Here is a 19541-nt window from a genome sequence, read left to right as displayed (position 1 = left end):
TTCCTTCCCATCATAGGAAAACACAGTGAAAAGGTATCATTTATGAACCAGGGAGTGGGCTCCTGATAGATAATCTATAGGCACCTTTATCTTGGACTTTCCAGTCTCCAGAACTGTGAGAAATAAATTTCTTCTGTTTAAGCCATCCAGCAAAGAGATAAAGACAGTCTGTTGAGTTTGTTTTTTCTATAATAATAATGTATCTGAGATTGAGTGATTTATAAAGAAAAGAGACTATGCATTTTTTTTCCCCTAAGAAAAACATGGTGCTGCATTTGGTTGGCATTTTTTGAGGGCCTCATGCTGCATCACAACATGGTGGAGAAGGAAAAGGAAAGTAGTACTATGCAAAGAGGCTCAAACATAAGGTATAGTACTATTTCATAACAAACTGCCCTCACAGTAACCAACCCAGTCCCATAAGACCTAAGCCACTCTCTGGGGATGAGAAGGGCATTAATCCCTTCTGATGGTGATGTTCCCTATCTAATTACCTTTTAGCAGCCTCATATCCTCTCAACATCACATTGTGAATCAAATTTCAAGAAGAGTTTTGGTGAGGACCAACCCTATGCAAGCCATAGCAATCTCCATTTTTGTGTTTCTCCCAGTCTTACTTATCTCAGACAGTAATGTGACATGCCCCCAACTCTATTAATTACTATGTCTATTTATTTACTATTAAATATTTTTAATACAATTTGCTATCATACCACTGCCATCATTCTAGTCCTGGGTACTGTTATTTGTCATGTAGACTCTAAGATTATTCCATAAACCTCCTGTCTGGTCTCTTTGCTTTCTAGAACTGGAATGCTCTCTCCAAAACATATGGTCATGTTACACCTGTGTTGTATTCTTTCAGTGACTCTATTGCCCTCTAGAAACAGAATTCACAAGTCCATCCACAGTCAAGATTGGGTCACATCTCTTGGTCTTCTTCATGTTCTTGAACTAACTACCCTGTTTAAGTGGTTTCAAGAAGTCACATGCTTTCTTTCACTTCTGGGTATTTGCACATTGTTTCTTCTGTCTGAAACACTTTGCTTGGCTCTTTTCACCTGGGTAACATCTACTTAATCTTTACATTTTAGATTAATTGTTAGATACCTAAGTAGGTCTTGCCTGATGCTCTAAAATAGATTGTTCTTCCTCCTTCCATGTTATTGAAGTTCTATGTAGTTCACAATCACCATATTTTATCATCATTGCAAATTATTATTTTTTCACTAGTTCTTTTAGAGCAGGGAATTCTGTATGTTTTGTCCATGTCTGTATTCATAATTTTGAGCTACATGTTAGTGTTTAATGGGCACTTATTGAATGGATGGATTCTTTACTAGTTCAGAGGGCTGAAATCCTCACTTTTCAAAATCCACATTGAAAATTTATTTTACAAATACTTTCTACAATTCTGCACGCTTATGAGACATGTATTTAGAAATCTTAAGCATATTCTTGATATCACTGATATTAGACTCCACTCTTCTTCCTGATTTGAGCTATAGTTATTGTCATCTCCTTTAGCCTCCGGAGAGCAAGATTCCATTTTATTTACTTTCCTATATCCTCCCAGTGCCTAACTCAGAGCCTTGTATATAAGGTATTTTAAGAAATACAGTATTATTTAAATCAACCTAAAAAACTCATCAAGTAGGTCTAATTAATACACTTCAAGTATTTTACAGAAAGTAAACACTTTAAAACAATCACTTTTTAGCTAGAATTAAGATGATATATCTAGAGCAATTCTGGTTTGGGCATTTTCATACTATCTTAGATAATACAAAAAAGAGATATTTACACTTTGAAAATATACTTTCTAGTGTACAATAATTCCCCAACTCTCAAACATAATGATAAGAATCAATAAGTACTGTTATATTTTTTGCAATATGCAGGTTTATTTTAAAGTGTGCCATTGCTTGTCATTTTTTAAAATCTGACTGAGCCTGTGGACCTCTGTATATACATCAAATAATATAAAACATTTTATCAACTATACTAATGTATAACTGGAAGGTAGTAAAAACTCTAACATCCTTATGTTTTTTTTTAAAGAGAGAATGAGAGAGGGAGAGAAAGAGAGAGAGAGAATTTTTTTAATATTTATTTTTTAGTTATCGTCGGACACAACATCTTTGTTTTGTATGTGGTGCTGAGGATCGAACCCGGGCTGCACGCATGCCAGGCGAGCGCGCTACAGCTTGAGCCACATCCCCAGCCCAACATCCTTATGTTTTTAAGAAACTGTGATTCTAAAAGTAGCAGTAAATGTTGGCAAAAATGTGGGGGGGAAAGGTACATATATTTTTGGTAGGGTTGAAAATTGGTGCACTCTGGAAAGCAGAATGGAGAATACTTAGAAAACTTAGAATGGAACCACCATTTGACCCAGCTATCACACTCCTTGGTCTATACCCAAAGGTATAAAATCAGCATAATACTATAGTTGCATTGCCACATCAATGTTTATAGCAGCTCGATTCACAATAGAATAGAACCATAGAACCAGCCTCACTGACCTTCAACAGATTACTGGATAAAGAAAATGTTATATATACATAATGGAATATTATTCAGCATTAAAAGAGAAGAAAATCATGGAATTTGCTAGTAAATGGATAGAATTGGAGACTATCATGCTAAGTGAAATAAGCAAATCCCAAAAAACCAAAGGCTGAATGTTCTCTCTGATATGTGGATGATAACTCACAATAAGGGGGGCTGGGTGTCGGGAAGAATAGAAGTACTTTAGATTAGAAAAAGGAGAATGAAGGGAAGGGAGGTGGAATGGACATAGGAAAGATAGTAGAATGAATTGGACATTACTTTTCTATGTTCATATATGAATACATGACCAATGTAATTCCACATCATGTACAAGCACAAGAATGGGAAATTATACTCCATATATGTATATTATGTCAAAAATACATTCCACTGTCATGTATAACTAAAAAGAACAATCAAAAAATTAAAGAAACTATGATTCTATATATTGATTTATCTGAACAGAAAGCTACCTTGAAGTTTGCAATGTTAGCCAAATCGAGAGACATGAGTTCAATGCCTAAATTCAACATTTTACCCTATTAATCTCAGCTAACTCCATGCACTTGAATTTTCCCCTGTGTAGATTTCTTTCTTATATTTATAGATTCAGTGGTATATAGATAAAGTCTATTGACCAAAGAACCCAGCCTCTCTGAACCTTAGTTTTCTCACCCATAAAACAGAGTTAAAATGAGGTTTGTGAGTTGCTCTGTCAGAGAGGTGATCAATAGAGGACCTTTAGCATGGGTTTATACCTATATGGGAATTAAAACATATAGCTGTTTAAGAATTAAAATAGGGGCTAGTGAAGTTATAAAATACTGGGCTTGAGTCTACTAGTGCTTGAGGGACCAGTAATTCTGTAAGTTATCAAGCTTTTAAACTTAAAAAATCATTGTCCTCTCAATCACATATACAGATTTTTTTTCCTGATTTAGTCGATAACTCTGCTTATAGTAAGCATCTAGTACTTGCTGGGCAAGAAAAAAGTTCAGTTTCAGTATTCACAGGGAGTCAGTGCAGATGACTCATCTCCCATTCTGCTGAGGGCCTGACTGCAAAAATATCAGAAAGCCTAAATCTCCCCAAAGGGACTGCATTGCTTCCATGTTCTTTTACCTCTTATTTTTTAAAAAAGCAGAATTTGGGGTAATAGCTACTCTGTCTCATAACTGTGAAACAACATATATTGAAAATATTTTTAATCTACAGAGTCCTGGCCAGGGGACCCTCTTCCAGGTATGCAACATGGGGAGTGGTTCCTATGCCTTCAAAAAAGGACCTTAGGGAATGATGCTGCCTGTGACCAGTGCTGGAGGGAAACTTTGCCCAAATGCCTGCTTTGGATATGATATGTATGCCTAGGTCAGTATGTAGAAATCAGTACTGTTGGCCAGTGTATTGGCATGCTGAGATTGCCCATAAAAAATATTTGGGACCCTTAGACAATAACAGGGGGTGGGACCCATGGAGGGGGACAAGTTGGACTCTAGGCATCTAATCAGTGTTCTGGAGGCTTCAGAATTTGTGATGCTCTGGATCAAATGGGCACATTTTGGTTTTTTTAAATTATTTTTTGCACATAGCACTATATAAAATGACTCCCAAGCATGAATAGAATGTGTTACAGAAGTCATATTGTGACTTACAAATGTAGTATAGTGTTGTGATCCACTTAATAGTGACACTGAGTTGGTAATAGTTCTGCTGTGCTGTGATAGCCTGATCCTGTGCCTATCTATGTCCTTCCCTCCTTAGGGCATAACTGCTATGATGGGCAAACAGGAAATATGGAATCAACTGGGTGAAGAATGAAACCATTTTTTACTTTTTTGTGTGTTATTCTTTTAGCTCATATCTTTTTTTCTAAGAGCCCACAAAACTTTGTTCTGAATTTTTTGGCTATTCTTAAGGGTTTAACTTCTACATGGTTTTAATTAGTTTCAGTTGACTCTAGCTGTAAGGGAACATTTTGACCCATTTCTATTTCAGTGGTCAACTGAAAGGAGGATCTGGGAAATCCAATATTGTGGAGTCAAATTTATATTTTTCCTGTACCTATTTCCATTTACATATATTTGCATTCATTACCCTGTATAATTATCACAGCAACCCTGCCTCATAGGTATTTCTATATTTATTTCACAAGTACTTGAGCTGAGAATCTCTGAAAGGGGTGCTAACTTGCTCATGATTGTACTCACGCTAAGGAACAGACCCGAGATGTACACACAGTCCCTGTAACTGAGTTGAGGGCTCTTTCAGAAACACAGCTGCCTTCTGGTTTATTTCAATTGTTCATCATATATTCACATCAGCCAGAGGGAAACTGTCCATCTGCCCTTTACTTAGGCTGTCAGTCTCCCAGGGCATGACCTTGGCCACAAAGAAAGAGAAAGGAGAAATAATGCCAGCTACTGACCCCCCATTGACCTGATATTCTAGAGAGAAAAGTCAGAGGCAAAACATTTAGTGTAGTTGGCTGTCAGCTGCCTGGAAAAGGAAATTTAGGGGCCAGGATCTGACACAAATAAGAGAATCAGCAAGTTTGTACAAGTTCAGCAGGGGTGTTGAGGCTGTAGGCATGTGACATTCTGTGACAGAGAGAGTGTCACTCAATTTCTCTGAGGAGCTTATAAGAGATTAGAGACTTGTCAGAAAATGGGAATGTTTTAAGTCAAATAAAAGGACTCAGAAAATAGATGGACATGTATAATTACAAGAAACAAAGATACTTTGAAATCAATTTAATGAGAATTGGGCCACATTTTGAAAGGATGGCTGTGTCCTCAAGTTCGATAATAAGAATGGTAAAATGGGTCTTCTGCTTCAGAGTCATTTGAGTTGTTATTCTTTTGAGTAGGCTATTAAATGAATTTAGGCACAAAAACAAAATAATATTTTATTTCCTTTTAGTCTACTTCATTTGAAACAATTTCATGTATCATGAAAAGAAGAGATAGTATCTTTTAAACAGTTTGGGAATTTATAGAAAATTTTCATTATTGTCAACTAATAGATCTAAGTTCTATTTGCAAACTCGGTAGAAACATCCAGAAGCCTTGTACTGCCAAGCTTTGTGGATGATAAAATGAAATATATGATCCAATTCTCTGCCATTAGACATTTTATAGTCTTTTGACATACATGTTAAAATGAGGAAAAAAGTAATGCCTATTGGAATTTGAGCATTTCATGGAGCCTGTTTACACTGAAGAAGTGTCTGGGCACTGAGGCAGAGAAGTAAGTTATCATGGAGGGAGGGTTTCCAGTGGAATCTTGAAGAAAAGATAAGACTCCATCTTACCTTTGTCTCCACAAAGAGAAAGAAATAATTTCCAGGTGGGAAGGTATAGGATCAGTGAAGAGAATGGCATAAAATAGGCAGTAGATCGGTTTGACTAAAATTTAAGATTGATCCAGCCATGGGTAGCATAGTATAAGCTTATATAAGAGGGAAACAGTAAGTACTCATGTACTTGTTGAACAAATGTGTGCATTTTACACATACTTTTTACCACTTATAGTGATCCTGGAAAATTTATCAAGTTCTCCACTTCTTTGATTCCTCATTTTAAAATGAGAATCATAATATGATTAACCTCATAGAGCTAACGTGATTATGAATTCGTGGAAAGTACTCAGTACAATGCTCTCCTACAAAATAAGCACTCAACAAATGTCTTGTTGCCTATTATAATTATGGCCCCATCATACTGCTTGACACTTGCTTAATTTTTTTTGTTAAATTAATCAAAAAATGTAAGCAAAGGCAGGGGAATGAAAGGCACATTTTAGGCATAATGAATAACATAGTCTAGCGTGTTAAGAGGGCTTACAGGGGAGCAAAGGTGGAGGGGAGACTTTGGAGGTTTGATTTAGAAGGCCCAGGCCTTGTATTGTCATTGAAGATTGCTAGAAAGGATATGACATCAATGAAGAAGAATTAACCAAAGGAAATGTAAAATAAAAAATCTAATGGCATCTCAGAAGCAGCATCGTCGCTTGGGAATGTGCAAAGAGCAGAGAGAGAATGATTTTATTGCAGAATAGTTTTGATTTTAAATTATCTTAAATCTTTGCTTGGTCCCCACACTTTTATAGGCCAGCTGCATTCCATCTAGCTCTGGAGGAATAATACAGGCATCTGAACTTTCCTTCAACAATGAAGTTTTATTGGAGCCTGAGGCAGGAGGATTGTGAGTTCAAAGCCAGCCTCAGCAAAAGCAAGGCACTAAGTAATTCAGTGAGACCCTGTCTCTAAATAAAATACAAAATAGGGCTGGGGATGTGGCTTAGTGCTCAAGTGCCCCTGAGTTCAATCCAGTACCCACTCCATACCCCCCCCCCAAAAATAATGAGGCTTTATTATTCCTTACCCATGCCTGCTCCCCACATTGAGTTATTCTCAAATCCCTTATTCTGGCCCACCACACTGTTTTATGACAACCTCATTTACACAGACTTCAATGATTATTTGTATCAGTCTCCACTCCTGAATAAAGAAATTCCTTTAGTGGATGTCACAACTTTCCTGTGCTCTTCTCTGTCTCATACTGCTGGATAGTGTATTTATTCAGGAGCATCCTTGTTCCATATGATCATCTTTTTACTGAGATCCCTCTTCCACACCTAACAGGACGGAGGTATTTGTTACCTTTCTGTCAGTTTACCCAACTTTCAGCCTTTGAGGTTTTGCACAAAAAGGGATAAAAGTTTGTAATTCATTCATCCATTTATTTGCTAATTTAAACTATCATTTATTAAGCAAATACTGAGTCAGATACATATGCTAGCTATTGGAGATACAAAGGGAAACAAAAATTAGACAACTTTTCTGCCATTGGTGAAACTCACAGTCTTCATGAGATCATAGACATCAGCTGAATACATAGCAGTGAATGTAAAGTGCAACTATGATAAGTATTTATTATACATTGTAATGTTCTTTTTGTAATTGGGCTATTTCCAGTCAAATGCATGTGAAATGATAACTTCCTTGAACACTAAAATTGATCTTTGTGTAATTTTAAAAGGCATATATTTTGAGTTTGAAGGGAAATGTCCATGACAAATGTTTGGATTCATTAATCTAAAATATATTTATTTGCTATTTACTACATTCCAGGCTGTATAGAAGCATTAATATATAGAATGACAAGAGAAAAGAACCTAAAAGAGAATCTTGGAGACTGAAAATGCTTGAAGAATATCTGGAATAGGCAGAGAACTACATTGGCATTGGAAATGACAAAGGAGAATTTGTCTGGAAATGAAGAGATTGTATTAAATACTGTGGAATAAGGAAGGAGGTCACAAACTGAAAAGCATCAGCAACATGAGAAACTTGAAGTTCTTTGGTAAAAAAATTGAGTCTTAACCAGTGAAGTATAGTTGTTCCTTCATATGCACAGGTTCTGCATCCACAGATTCTATTAAGGGCAGGTGGAAAATATTTGGGGAAAAATTTGCCTGTACTAAACACATGAGGACTTTTTCTTGTCATTTGGTCCCTAAGCAATACAGTCTAAGAACAATTTAAATAGCATTTATATAGTATTTGGTACTATAAGTAGCCTAAAGATGACTTACATTATACAGAATGTACATAGGCTATGCACAAATGCTATACCGTTTTATATTCAGGACTTGAGCATCTGAGGATTTTGGTATTCACTCAGTATTCTGGAACCAGTCTCCTATGGATACTGAAGGATGACTACATTAACCAAATGGAATGCTTTTGTCTCATCAGATAAAATAGTGTATTGGTGACTATTAGATGATCAGTTCTTACTGGGTAAGGAGTGGCAAGTAATGAAACACCAATACCAAACTTAGAGCAGAATTATGTCTTATACCATTTTTTTCCCAACATTGATCATAATAATCCACCTGTTTCTCCCTTGCTAATAGTCCTGTCTTCTGCATGGCCAGTGATTCCCCTAGGAAAGTGGTTGGTCTACATATTGAAGAAATAATGAGCAAGTAGTGAATGCACCACCTTTAAAAGAACCAAGATGAGCAGGAGAGCATGGAACATTAGTAAATCAATGAAAGCTTACATATTTACTGTCATATTCTTTCTCCAGAATCATCATTATTTTTCCAAACATGATTTAGGATCTTGACCTATTTGTCTCCATGCTTTTCAGTCCAATGTGTAAATGACAGAATAATCCAAAACCAGTCTTAAAACTATTTTCCCGATTTTATCCAACCCACCATCAGGGTTTCAAATACATGTATAAATAATTCCTAGATTTTTTTCTCATGTAGTTATTCTTCTATTTGACATCTCCTCTGGATTGTTTAATTGCTCTACATTAGCAACTTCTCCTTTCTGAAAATGAATATAATTACACCATGTTCTTATAACTCATTTTTTGGGGGGGTACGGGGGACTGAAGTCAGGGGCACTTGACCACTGAGCCACATCCCCAGTCCGATTTTGTATTTTATTTACAGACAGAGTCTGACTAAGTTGCTTAGGGCCTTGTTTTTGCTGAGGCTGGCTCTGAACTCATGATCCTCCTGCCTCAGCCTCCCAAGCCGCTGGGATTACAAGCATTTGCTATTGCAACCAGCTCTTGCTTGTAACTCTTAATGACCACTATAAATTCAAGATATCCAGCCAAAACTAGTCCTTCAAGTTGTTCCTGTTATCTTTCTATTTAAGAGAAAATAGAGACCCTGCTCCTATCAGAGCATACACCAAGCACTAAGCGGCCGAATTCCGGCTCCCGGAACTGAGCCCGCGGGGACTGCTTCTTGAAGCCTACTCTTATCGGAGCTTACACCGAGCACGGAGCGGCCGAGTTCCGGCTCCCGGAACTGCCCTGGCTCAGGGCTAGGAGCCCACGGAAACTGCTTCTCGGTCCGGGTCCTGCTGAGGGCCGGTCAGGACTCACCCGTTGCTTTGGTTGCCCGGCAAGGGGAACGAAATGCTGCCATTCGCATAGGATACCAACATGGCAGAGATCTGATGTCATCAGAAAGCGGCGGAGGAGAGAACTTCATCAATACCAGCGGCGACAGAAACAGTTGGTCTCCTGGTAGGGGGGGTGAGGCACAGACACCCGAGTCTCCTCAATTTGTCCTCGAGCCAGAGGGGAGGAGCCAGGCCGCCGCCAGTGCCCGGAGCAGACCCAGCGGCTCGCCAGCGTGGTGACCGCGTGACCCCAATTGGAGAGGGGGCGGAGCGGAGCCGCCACCCGCACCCGCAAGGTGGGCAGACCCGCGACCCAGTGGTACATGGGCGTGGTAGGAGGGGCAGGGCAGAGCCGCCGCCCGCGCTTGCAAGGTAAACAGACCTGTGACAGCCTGGCGGGTCAGGCCCAGTGGCCTGCCAGTGTGGTACACACGTCACCCCAACTGGAGTAGGGGCAGAGCAGAGTCGCCGCCCGTGCCAGGAACAGGCCCAGCGACCTGCAGGCGGGGTAGTCACGACACCCCAATTGGAGTAGGGGCAGAGCAGAGCCGCCACCCGTGCCTGAAAGGTGGGCAGATCTGCGACCGACCAGCGGGACAGGCCCAGTGGCCTGCCGGTACGACAGACACGTCACCCCATTTGGAGTAGGGGCAGAGTAGAGCCGCCGCCCGCGCCTGCAGGGTAGGCAAACCTGCAACTGACCGGCAGATCAGGCCCGGTGGCCTGCCGGCTTGGTACACTCGTCACCCCAATTGGAGTAGGGGCAGAACAGAGCTGCCGCCAGCGCCCAGAACAGGCCCAGTGACCTGCCGGTGTGGTAGCCACGACACCCCAATTGGAATAAGGAGAGAGCAGAGCCGCCGCCCGCACCTGCAGGAAAGATACGCAAGCAGTATGAAAAGACAAGGAAAGAAAGGACCACAAGCAATGCAGGTCAACGCAACTTTAGAAGAAGTAACAGCTGCAGCAGATGGAATGTCAGATAAAGAATTCAGGATATACATGCTTCAGATGATCTGGAGTATCAAGGAAGACATTAAACAGCAAAATCAGACAATGAAAGATCACCTCGACAATGAATTACGCAAACAAATCCAGGAAGCAAAGGATCAACTATACAGGGAGATAGAGGTTATAAAAAACAAACAAACAGAAATCCTAGAAATGCAGGAAGCAATAAACCAACTTAAAAACTCAATGGAGAATACTACCAGCAGAGTAGAACACTTAGACGATAGAACATCAGACAATGAAGACAAAGTATTTCAACTGGAAAAGAACATAGACAGCTCAGCAAGACTGTTAAGAAACCATGAGCAGAACATCCAAGAAATATGGGATAACATTAAGAGACCAAACTTAAGAGTCATTGGGATACAGGAAGGTACAGAGCTCCAAACCAAAGGAATGAGCAGTCTATTCAATGAAATAAGACGAGAAAACTTCCCAGACTTGAAGAATGAGACAGAATCCCAAATCCTAGAAGCCTACAGGACGCCGAATGTGCAAAATCATAAGAGATCCACACCTAGACACATTATAATGAAGATGCCCAACATACAGAATAAGGAGAGAATTTTAAAAGCTACAAGAGAAAGGAAGCAGATTACATTTAGGGGTAAGCCAATCAGGATAACAGCTGATCTTTCAACACAGACTCTGAAAGCTAGAAGATCCTGGAATAACATATTTCAAACACTGAAAGAAAATGGGTTCCAACCAAGAATTGTGTATCCAGTGAAATTAAGCTTCAGGATGGAAGATGAAATTAAAACCTTCCACGATAAACAAAAGTTTAAAGAATTCGCAGCTAGAAAACCATCTCTTCAAAACATCCTCGGCAAAACATTACAGAAAGAGGAAATGGAAAATAACAAGGAAAACCAACAGTGGGAGGTAGGACAGTAAAGGGGGGGGGAAATAATCAAAGAGGAAAACAAACCATGTTTAGTAACAGAAATAAACAAATATGGCTGGAAGAACAACCCATATCTCAATAATAACCCTAAATGTTAATGGCTTAAACTCACCAATTAAGAGACACAGGCTAGTAGAATGGGTCACAAAACAAGACCCAACAATATGCTGCCTACAGGAGATGCATTTGATAGGAAAAGACATACATAGGCTGAAGGTGAAAGGTTGGGAAAAATCATATCACTCATATGGACTTCGGAAACAAGCAGGAGTGTCCATACTCATATCAAATAAAATAGATTTCAAGCCAAAGTTAATCAAAAGGGATAAAGAGGGACACTACATACTGCTTAAGGGAACCATACACCAACAAGACATAACAATCATAAATATTTATGCCCCAAACAATGGTGCAGCTATGTTCGTCAAACAAACTCTTCTCAAGTTCAAGAGTCTAATAGACCACCATACCATAATCATGGGAGACTTCAACACACCTCTCTTGCCACTGGACAGATCTTCCAAACAAAAGTTGAATAAGGAAACTATAGAACTCAATAACACTATTAATAACCTAGACCTAATTGACATATATAGAGTATACCACCCAACATCAAGCAGTTATACTTTTTTCTCAGCAGCACATGTATCCTTCTCAAAAATAGATCATATATTATGTCACAGGGCAACTCTTAGACAATATAAAGGAGTAGAGATAATACCATGCATCTTATCTGATCATAATGGAATGAAACTGAAAATCAACGATAAAAGAAGGAAGGAAAAAGCATACATCACTTGGAGAATGAACAATAGGTTACTGAATGATCAATGGGTTATAGAAGACATCAAGGAGGAAATTAAAAAATTCTTAGAGATAAATGAAAACACAGACACAACATATCGGAATCTATGGGACACATTGAAAGCAGTTCTAAGAGGAAAATTCATTGCTTGGAGTTCATTCCTTAAAAAAAGAAAAAACCAACAAATAAATGATCTCATACTTCATCTCAAAATCCTAGAAAAAGAAGAGCAAAACAACAGCAAAAGAAGTAGAAGGCAAGAAATAATTAAAATCAGAGCTGAAATTAATGAAATCGAAACAAAAGAAACAATTGAAAAAATTGACAAAACTAAAAGTTGGTTCTTTGAAAAAATAAACAAAATCGACAGACCCTTAGCCATGCTAGCGAAGAGAAGAAGAGAGAGAACTCAAATTACTAACATACGGGATGAAAGAGGCAATATCACAACAGACACTTCAGAAATACAGAAGATAATCAAAAATTATTTTGAATCCTTATACTCCAATAAATTAGAAGATAGTGAAGGCATCGATAAATTTCTTAAGTCATATGATCTGCCCAGATTGAGTCAGGAGGATATAGACAACCTAAACAGACCAATATCAATTGAGGAAATAGAAGAAACCATCAAAAGACTACCAACTAAGAAAAGCCCAGGACCGGATGGGTATACAGCAGAGTTTTACAAAACCTTTAAAGAGGAACTAATACCAATACTTTTCAAGCTACTTCGGGAAATAGAAAAAGAGGGAGAACTTCCAAATTCATTCTACGAGGCCAACATCACCCTGATACCTAAACCAGACAAAGACACTTCAAAGAAAGAAAACTACAGACCAATATCTCTAATGAACCTAGATGCAAAAATCCTCAATAAAATTCTGGCCACTCGGATACAAAAACTTATCAAAAAAATTGTGCACCATGATCAAGTAGGATTCATCCCTGGGATGCAAGGCTGGTTCAATATATGGAAATCAATAAATGTTATTCACCACATCAATAGACTTAAAAATAAGAACCATATGATCATCTCGATAGATGCGGAAAAAGCATTCGACAAAGTACAGCATCCCTTTATGTTCAAAACTCTAGAAAAACTAGGGATAACAGGAACATACCTCAATATTGTAAAAGCAATCTATGCTAAGCCTCAGGCTAGCATCATTCTGAATGGAGAAAAACTGAAGGCATTCCCTCTAAAATCTGGAACAAGACAGGGATGCCCTCTCTCTCCACTTCTGTTCAACATAGTTCTCGAAACACTGGCCAGAGCAATTAGACAGACGAAAGAAATTGAAGGCATCAAAATAGGAAAAGAAGAACTTAAATTATCACTATTTGCAGATGATATGATTCTATACCTAGCAGACCCAAAAGGCTCTACAAAGAAACTATTAGAGCTAATAAATGAATTCAGCAAAGTGGCAGGATATAAAATCAACACGCATAAATCAAAGGCATTCCTGTATATCAGCGACAAATCCTCTGAAATGGAAATGAGGACAACCACTCCATTCACAATATCTTCAAAAAAAATAAAATACTTGGGAATCAACCTAACAAAAGAGGTGAAAGACCTATACAATGAAAACTACAGAACCCTAAAGAGAGAAATAGAAGAAGATCTTAGAAGATGGAAAAATATACCCTGTTCATGGATAGGCAGAACTAACATCATCAAAATGGCGATATTACCAAAAGTTCTCTATAGGTTTAATGCAATGCCAATCAAAATCCCAATGGCATTTCTTGTAGAAATAGAGAAAGCAATCATGAAATTCATATGGAAAAATAAAAGACCCAGAATAGCAAAAACAATGCTAAGCAGGAAGTGTGAATCAGGCGGTATAGCGATACCAGACTTCAAATTATACTACAGAGCAATAGTAACAAAAACAGCATGGTACTGGTACCAAAACAGGCGGGTGGACCAATGGTACAGAATAGAGGACACAGAAACCAATCCTCAAAACTACAACTATCTTATATTTGATAAAGGGGCTAAAAGCATGCAATGGAGGAAGGATAGCATCTTCAACAAATGGTGCTGGGAAAACTGGAAATCCATATGCAACAAAATGAAACTGAATCCCTTTCTCTCGCCATGCACAAAAGTTAATTCAAAATGGATCAAGGAGCTTGATATCAAATCAGAGACACGCTGTCTGATAGAAGAAAAAGTTGGCTACAATCTACATTCGGTGGGGTCGGGCTCCAAATTCCTCAATAGGACACCCATAGCACAAAAGTTAATAACTAGAATCAACAAATGGGACTTACTCAAACTAAAAAGTTTTTTCTCAGCAAAAGAAACAATAGGAGAGGTAAATAGAGAGCCTACATCCTGGGAACAAATCTTTACTCCTCACACTTCAGATAGAGCCCTAATATCCAGAGTATACAAAGAACTCAAAAAATTAGACAATAAGAGAACAAACAACCCAATCAACAAATGGGCCAAGGACCTGAACAGACACTTCTCAGAGGAGGACATATAATCAATCAACAAGTACATGAAAAAATGCTCACCATCTCTAGCTGTCAGAGAAATGCAAATCAAAACCACCCTAAGATACCATCTCACTCCAGTAAGATTGGCAGCCATTATGAAGTCAAACAACAACAAGTGCTGGGGAGGATGTGGGGAAAAGGGTACACTTGTACATTGCTGGTGGGACTGCAGATTGGTGCAGCCAATTTGGAAAGCAGTATGGAGATTTCTTGGAAAGCTGGGAATGGAGCCACCATTTGACCCAGCTATTCCCCTTCTTGGTCTATTCCCTAAAGACCTAGAAAGAGCATGCTACAGGGACACTGCTACATCGATGTTCATAGCAGCACAATTCACAATAGCAAGACTGTGGAACCAACCTAGATGCCCTTCAATAGACGAATGGATAAAAAAAATGTGGCATTTATACACAATGGAGTATTACTCTGCATTAAAAAATGACAAAATCATAGAATTTGCAGGGAAATGGATGGCATTAGAGCAGATTATGCTAAGTGAAGCTAGCCAATCCCTAAAAAACAAATGCCAAATGTCTTCTTTGATATAAGGAGAGTAACTAAGATCAGAATAGGGACGAAGAGCAGGAGAAGAAGATTAACATTTAACAGGGATGAGAGGTGGGAGGGAAAGGGGGAGAGAAGGGAAATTGCATGGAAATGGAAAGAGACCCTCAGGGTTATACAGTGGAGGGGGTAGAGAGAGAGGAGGGGAGGGGAGGGGAGAGGTGGGGAGGGGGGAGGGGGGAGGATGGGAAAGGCAGCGGAGCACAACAGACACTAGTATGGCAATATGTAAATCAATGGATGTGTAACTGATGTGATTCTGCAATCTGTGTATGGGGTGAAGGTGGGAGTTCATAACCCACTTGAACCAAAGTGTGGAATATGATATGTCAAGAAATTTGTAATGTTTTGAACAACCAACAATAAAAAATTTTAAAAAAAGAATATTTTAATCATTAATCTCTACAATACAATAATAAAGATTATCTTTACTCTGAAAAAAAAAGAGAAAATAGAACTTTTAGGGTGGAGGCTGCCTTCACTGTCTCCTACCAACCTACCAAGTGGTGGCATTTGTATCCATCCTCTTTTCTCTTTCTTCCTTTCTTCTCCCTACAAAGGAAGACTTGTCCTTCTTAATCTCTCTCTCTCTCTCTCTCTCTCTCTGTATTGTATCTCATCCATTAGCATTTTCAGAAGAAATCAGTATTTGTCAGACAATGTTAAATTTGAAGTGCAATTATCCAGTCCAGAGGAGACGTCAAAAAGGAAGAATAATTACACAAGGAAAACATCGAGGAATTATTTATACATGTGTTTGAAGCCATGGTGGGTTGGATGAATTTGGGTGGAAAACAGAAGGTCTAGGACTGGTTTGGGGTTATTCTGTCATTTCAAGCTTTTAAAAGAGGATAAAATATACCAGGCCTGAGAAGGATCAGCCGGTAAAATCAGGAGTTCAAGCAAAGAGAATATTAGAGCATATCAAAACACCCCTGAGTGTTCAAGATAAGAACAAAGATTAAATTTTACATTGATTTTTATACATGAAGGTGTCTATTTAAAGTGGTTTCGCAGGAGTGGTGGGGAGAATTGGAGTTAAGGAGTGAACATTAGCAGATGTGGAAGCAATGGTTAGCCTCCTTTGAGAAGTTTTGTTGTGCAAGGGAACAAATAAGACAATAGAGACATGGGAGGGTTAAATATTTTTTTTTCCCATACTTGGGAGATCTTAGAACACTTTGTATACTGATAAATGGAGAGGTGGGGGGAGTTCATGCAGAGATCTTCTGTTTTCTTCCTAATTTATTTTTAATCTCTTTTTCTTTTCCGGAAACTTTTCAATGATTCGTCCCTCTTTTCTGTGAAAAGAAGACACCAAACTTCTCAAAAGAATAGTTTCTCTACTGCAGTCTCCATCTCCTCACGGCCTTGTTTACTTGCTCAATCTGCCATCCAGTTTCAGCCCCTGAAGCAGTGCTGGAATTAATTGCTAAATCTAATAGAAACTTACTTAAAATATTGATATTGGGAACTTTCTCCCTCAAGAAAACCCTCTTTGCCTTTGTTTCCTTGTTACCCTACCTCTCTGATTCTCTTGCTCAGCCTTCTTTGTCTGGTTTCTTCCTTAAATCTGGAACTCTTTAGACTCTGCTTTCTTAGTTTATATGTTCTCCCTGGGCAGACCATGGCTGTGAGGACCACCCATCAGCTGGAGGATCCTAATCTATATATAGTATTTTAAGCCAAGATTTTTCCTATTAGTCTATCAAGCTTCTATAATATCATAAACTTGTTGGCTATAAACAACAAATTTATTCCTCACATTTCTGAAAGCTGAAAAGTCCAAGATGAAGATGTTGACAGATTTGGTGTCTGATGAGGGCCCTCTTCCTGGTTCACAAGTGATGTCTTCTCTCTGTTTTCACATGGTCAAGGTGAAAAAGAGCTCTCTGGGGTCTCTTTTATAAGGACATTATTTCCATTCATGAGGGCTTCCCCCTCATGACCTAATTGCTTTCCAAAGATCCCGCATCCTAGTACTATCACATGGGGATTAGGTTTCTAACATATAAATTTTGGGGGATACGAACACTGAGTCTGTAGCATATACACATTATATTCATTTACTACTTGGTGTCTCAATTTCCCACAAGTACTTCAAACTTACTACATCTAGGAAAGCTCATCTTTCCCTTTATTCTATAATTTCTCCTCTATTTATTATTTCAGAGAATGACACTACAACCAAAATAGTTTTTCTAATCCAAAATCAATGCACTTTCATTGGCTCTATTCTTTATCCTACACATGCAAGCAGTCACAAAGTCTTACAGAGTTACTTCCTACATATTTTTTTTTAAGAGAGAGGGGGAGGGAGAGAGAGGGGGGGATTTTTTAATATTTATTTATTTTTTAGTTTTCGGCAGACACAACATCTTTGTTTGTATGTGGTGCTGAGGATCAAACCCGGGCCGCACGCATGCCAGGCGAGCGCGCTACTGCTTGAGCCACATCCCCAGCCCTCTACATATTTTTTGAATATGTCTATTCCTTTCTATTCTTAAGCAAAAGGAAGAAGAGACAAGGGTGATGACTTACTTTTCTCAGGTATTCCATTTTCTTCAGGAATATTAAATTACTGTGTAAGTATTGACTGGGCAATTTCCATCTATGTGTCTTCCAATTTGAAGAAAGATAACAGTACAGAAATAAGAGAGTAGACTTTTATATCTAGACTGAAGTATATTTGGGGGTGAGTGATGTAGTACAGCTTAATTTCAAATGTATTAGTGGGCACATTCCTATAATCCCAGTGACTCAGGAGACTAAGACAAGAGGATCACAAGTTCAAGGCCAGCATCAGCAACTTTGTGAGGCACTAAGCAACTTAGCGAGATCCTGTCTCAAAATAAATAAATAAGGCTGGGGACATCTCGCAGTGTCTGTGTCCCTGGATTAATCCTTAAAACAACAGCAACAAAAAGTTTCAGTGGACCAAAGAAAATTTAAAATATTTAAATTTTAAAAAATTTAAAATAACTTATTTGTATTTGGATGTTACTGTTTAAAGAATAGGATGTTGGTGGAATAAGGATTTAGGAAAAATATGGGAGGAATAAAAGTTATTTTAGCAAGTAAGCATGAGAATGAGAGCCTGAGTTAGGGGCTAGGCATGAGGATCTTTGAATGTATACAAAAGAAACTTCCCCCTGTTTTATATACATATACTTACTAAGTGATATACAGCCTTTGACATCTACCTTTGATTTCTGATAATTTATCTCCTTTTTATTAGTTTCCTAAGAGATGTCCAGATCATAAGATAACTTTCCTATCTGTTCAGCTAGATTCCTTCCCTGTCCCCACCATTATAACCTCAGGGTAACTGTAGAGTGAATATATTTTAATTTTCTCAAAAAAGCCAGAAAACATAATTTGAAAATCATAGCCAGTGCAGACTTTCAATACTGCTTCAAAGATATCTCAAGTAAATTATCAGAAAACATAAATATTCTTTCTTCTGAAGTGAAACTAAAATGTAGAATTTTACAAGTATTGTGTTCCTCCCAGTTGTTAGGATAAAAAGCCCTTCTCATTATCAAAAAGAATTTAGCTTCAAAAAGTACAGACTTTTTTTTTTTAACTGAGTTCTTACATAGCACTGAGGACAATCGTGCCCAGTTGTTTAAAGATTTAAAATAAATCTTGAGAAAAAAGCACAATGGGATGGAAATTACTCCAACATACAATAATACAAGAGCTACAGACTCCAAGTATTGAAGAGAACTGTAAGAGTCTGAAAGGTGGGGGCAGTATTCAACCTCTCTGAGTTTAGAGAATGGGTTATATGCAGAAATGACACTATATGGGGACACTCAGCAGAGTTACATTACTTAACAAGCTCAAAATTATATATATATATATATATATATATATACACACACACACACACACATACACACACACATACATATCTATATTCAAACTGAGCACACCATGGAACCAGAGAATGTGATCTTGTCAGTTGCTACTGAGGCTCTGTTAAACAGTCAGGAGTTCAAACATGAATATTTACAGAGGAGTATAATTCTTCTGTAAATTCATAGTTGAGGGTTGGCCCACATTAGGTTTTAGTACACAGGAAATTGTCCTTCCCCACCTCCCTGGAGTACATGAGTTCAAGGAGGCTAAGAGCTATATACGTGAGCAGGACAGGGGGTTTAGGCAGTATAATCTTGAGAAACTGATACTAGAAAAAGTGGGCTAGACCTTGGATGATGACTCAGAAGCAGAAATGATAGTTGAAA

Source organism: Marmota monax, unplaced genomic scaffold (assembly GCF_021218885.2).
Source record: "Marmota monax isolate L192 unplaced genomic scaffold, Marmota_monax_Labrador192_F-V1.1 WCK01_AAM20220418_F8-fsc00045, whole genome shotgun sequence".
Taxonomy (NCBI): Eukaryota; Metazoa; Chordata; class Mammalia; order Rodentia; family Sciuridae; genus Marmota; species Marmota monax.
Note: the sequence above shows the minus strand (reverse complement) of the source record.